The sequence below is a fragment of the Otolemur garnettii genome, unplaced genomic scaffold (genome assembly GCF_000181295.1).
Source record: "Otolemur garnettii isolate 467f Iridium unplaced genomic scaffold, OtoGar3 scaffold00071, whole genome shotgun sequence".
Taxonomy (NCBI): Eukaryota; Metazoa; Chordata; class Mammalia; order Primates; family Galagidae; genus Otolemur; species Otolemur garnettii.
Window position 1 is genome coordinate 1,469,514 of NW_003852466.1, and position 4,441 is coordinate 1,473,954.

Consider the following 4,441-nt stretch of genomic DNA (forward strand, 5'->3'; position numbering starts at 1 on the left):
CCACCTTAGGTGTATGTGGCTGGCGCCTTAGCCGGTTGAGCTATAGGCACCGAGCCCACATTTGATGTCTTATTGGATATTCACATTAAGTGCTTTAGCAGATATTGTGCCTTTATGGAATACATTGTGCAAGTTCAAGCAAGTTGTAAGGGCCAGACCAGCGCCATTTTTGTTGTCCACTACATAAACTCTGTTAAAACCGCAGGGCCACTCCCTGCTGCCTCCCCCACCCCTGGTTGCACAGCCATTAAGCCGTTGAATTGAGTCACCTAAGGCAGACAGCTGCCATAATAGGCAATAAGTATCAGTTCCCTTGAACAGCTCCCATAATAGGCAATAGGTTTCTACTTCCTTGAAATTCAGGTATTCTCCTTCAACTACCTAATTAGGCTACACCACCTCTAGCCCTGGTTAAGAACCCCCCCACCCCTCACCTGAACCAATCCAAATTCTCCTTTACTAGTGAAATCATCAACCACCAATGCAAATCCGCCTTTACTAATGAAATCACCAACCACCAATCAAGAGTGTGCTCGTAACGGACCCTACCCTTCTTGCTTTCTGTACCCCATAAAAACTTGCTCTACCCCAAGTTCTGGACTCGTCCTCAGCTTGCATGCCAGGAGAGTCTGGGCTTCCCAGGGCCTGAATAAAACTCACCTTTTGCCTTTTACATCGGAGTGTGTCTCGGACTGTCTGTGGGGAGTCTTGAGAAAATTTCGGGCATAACACAAGTGAACATTGATTTACAGTGAAGATTCTCTTTATGGGTGTTTATATTAATTTGGGCAGAAAAAAAAAGTATATCCATGCAGTTGCTTTCATTCTTTTTAGCTGTGGCTGTTTGGAATCTCAATGAGTGAAAATACATTTGTCACAGCCTCAGAAAGTATACTTGTAGTTACAGCTCATTAAGAAAGGAAAATTGGAAATGTTAACACAGATACCATTATTGCTAGGTTCATTTGAGGTCACTGCCAGAACCCAGAGTTCTGAACAAAGGTGAACTCCAACATGCTTTTGAGAAGGAAATTCTCCTGTAGTGTTACACAAATGCACTTTAGGTGTGTTGGGCCCCCTGGAATTTCAGAATCCACCCTGGGCTTCCATCTTGGCTTACTGACAGTACTCTGCCTTCTCTTCCAAGGGGGAATTGCAGTGGGCAGCAGTGGAAAAGGAAGAGGAGCTAAGTGCAACAGCAGGATGGAGGGACTATAGGGACCACCAAGAAGGCTCGGAGGTGGGCACAGTTGGCCCTCTGGCCCCCATTTGGGTGTTATTTGGTGTTGGTGAAGTCCACTAGAGGGAAAAGAGATGTTTTCCCTCAGCTCAAGAGTCTAAGGATAAAGGCCTGTCCATTTTTGCCAAACCTTAAGCATTTTGAAACCCCAAATTACCCCAGGCTAGGTATTCGTCTTATGGACTTGTTTCTACAGAAATGTACCGCAGGCTGGTAGCATCCTCTGGTGATAAGTCTGAGGAGTAATAGTTCTTAAGCATCTTGAGAAATGATAGATCAGGGAAAGGGAGTGAAATCCATTATGAATGTGAATTCTTATACTCAATTCTCTGCTTCTCACTTTATGCGTCTTCCTTTCCCTTTGTTTAATAAATACTGAAATGTTGGCATCCAGGTCACTTCTTTAGGGTAGTAACAGTAAGTGTTCCTCTCTGAGTTTTGGTTCATTAGTCTGTAGTAATAAATATACTACAGGAAATCACTTGTCAGGATCTGCTTCTGACACCACTTGTCAGGGCCCGGGACTGGCCAGGTCTACTGGCCCAGCTTAGGTAGGTTTCTGGACACGGACCACTAAGCTACCTTGCTCAGGAACAGTTTCTCTTAGGTGCCTGAGGGCTATCTACTTTAGCTGGAGGGAGAGAGAGACAGAGTATCTTAGAGAGAGTAAAGCAGTCTCCTTAGAATAGATAGATCTTAGTCTTTAGCAGAGCTTGGTAATCTTCAGGAGAGAGGCGCCGTGTTGGCGTTCTGCAGGCAGGAGAGGAGACAAGAGTCAGAGTAAGTGGACCCGTGATAGAATGCGCATGCCTCCCATCTGCCTTCTCCTCCAGCCTAATATAAGGCTGAGCTCATGCCCCTCACCACCACAGGTGTAGAGACTGCCAATTCACCACTGCTCTCATCTCGAGCTCTCTCATGCTTGTTAGAACTAAATCTCTCTCCATGCCCTGTTCACCAAGGTGTTCCATTACAGGTATTTCTTATAACTCTCACTCCCCCTAGCCATAAGCTATACGGGCTGCTACACACTTTCATTCTCCTCCTCCCCTTCTCTCCTACAATGTACATGCTCAGAAACCACCAGGATGATCCCTGCCAAATAGAAGTAATTTAACCAAAATTGCTTTGCCAAATAAAGCTTATTCTTCTCATTTACCCATTTTGCCTGCAGAGGGCAAAATGATTTATTTAAGTAATGAAAAGTGTTGTGAAGTTCCGTGAGTTCCAACTGAAATCTACTAGGAGTCCTTTCTTACACAATTAAATGCAGTTGAACTAGAGAGAGGTTTAGTTTCTTGACTGTATTTTTTCCTTTGTGCAGTGATCCTTTGTTTTCTGCTCAGCACCTTCCCCCTCATGGCTATCCCTTGGAACACCCATTTAACAAAAATAGCAATCGGTATATCCTAGCTGAGCCTGATCACCACGCCCCTGGCCCTGAGAAGCTTCAACTTGACTGCTGGGCAGGAAAACCTATTCCTGGAGACCTCTACAGAGCCTGCTTGTACGATCAGGTTTTGTTGGCCCTACATGACAGAGGTATGTAAGGTATTTAAGGTCATGTCAGTTCAGGGTTGCTTTGAACTGCTGTCATTGTCAGTCTAGAATTAGACACACACCTCAGTCTCTTACCACTACACTGGCTCCCATCTCTACATACAGCCAGAATGTGGAAGAAATAATTTCCTTCTCTGTCTCTTCCTGTAAGTTCTAGCCATTTTATATACATATATATAGTTTTTAAAACTTTCTCCTTTTTTTTTTTAAGACAAAGTCTCACTCTTTTACCCCAGGTTAGAGTACTATGGCATCATCATAGCTCACAGAAACCTCAGAACTCCCGGGTTCAAGCAATTATCCTCTTGCCTCAGCCTAGCTAAGACCATCAGGTGCCTGCCAGAACATCAGGCTAATTTTTCTATTTTTAGTGGAGATGGGGTCTCACTCTTACTCAGGCTTGTTTCAAACTCTGAAGCTCAAGCAAAACTCCCACTTTGGCCTCCCAGAGTGTTAGGATTATAGGCATAAGCCACTGCACCTGGGCTTCTGTTGAGTTTTTTTTTTTTTTTTTTTTTTTTTTTGAGACAGTGGCTTCATAGTTCACAGCAACCTCAAACTCTTGGGCTCAAGCAATTCTCTTGTCCAAGCCTCTCGAGTAGCTGGGACTACAGATGCCCACCACAACACCTGGCTATTTTGTTGTTGTTTAGCAGGCCCAGGCCTAGTTCGAACCCACCAGCCCTGGAGCATGTGGCTGGCTCCCTAAGCAAGCACTGAGCTATGGGCGCCCAACCTGAGTTGAGATTTTTAAACTCCTGAGCTGATATGTCAATATTTGTTGTTGTTTATTTATTTAAGAGACAAGAGTTTCTGTCACCAAGGCTAGAGTTCTCAGCCTCCTGAATAGCTAGGACTACAAGGTCAGTATTTTTTTGTTTTGTTTACTGGAGTATTAGGCCCCATGTTTTTGTGGCAGTTGTCTCTAATAATCTCAATAGTTGCAGGCCTGTTTTAATCTCCATCACTGCAGCTCCCCAGTTAAAGATCTCTGATGACCAGCTGACTGTGGTTGGAGAGAAAGGTTACTCTATGGTGCAGGCCTTTCATGGGGTATGGAAATGTGCCTGGTACTTTGAAATCACCGTGGATGAGATGCCACCAGACACTGCTGCCAGACTGGGTTGGTCCCAGCCCTTAGGGGCCATGGTGTTAGCATCACAGCAGGTGTGGCAGTATCAGCCATCTAGCTAAGTCTTCAAGATTATTTGGTTTATGAGACTGTGGGCATAAAATTCAGTTCCCAAAGGTTTAATTTGTTTGCAGTTCTTGGAATATTTTTGCAATTCTTTGCTTGTAAGAAACCATTTGTAAGCAACTTTGCAAAATGGACAATAAATTAAAAAGGAGAATCTTTTTTCCTTCAGCAACCCAGGATTGCCTTGTATTCATGACTTCCTATATATCTTTTTATTGGGACAGGTAATCTTCAAGCACCCTTAGGTTATGATAAATTTAGCTATTCTTGGCAGAGCAAAAAGGGAACCAAGTTCCATCAGTCCATTGGGAAACACTAATCTTCTGTCTATGGACAGGTAGACATCCTGGGATTTTATATTAACCTTCCTGTGGCTCGGTGCCTGTGGCTCAAGCGGCTAAGGTGCCAGCCACATACACCTAAGGTGGCGGGTTTGAATCCCC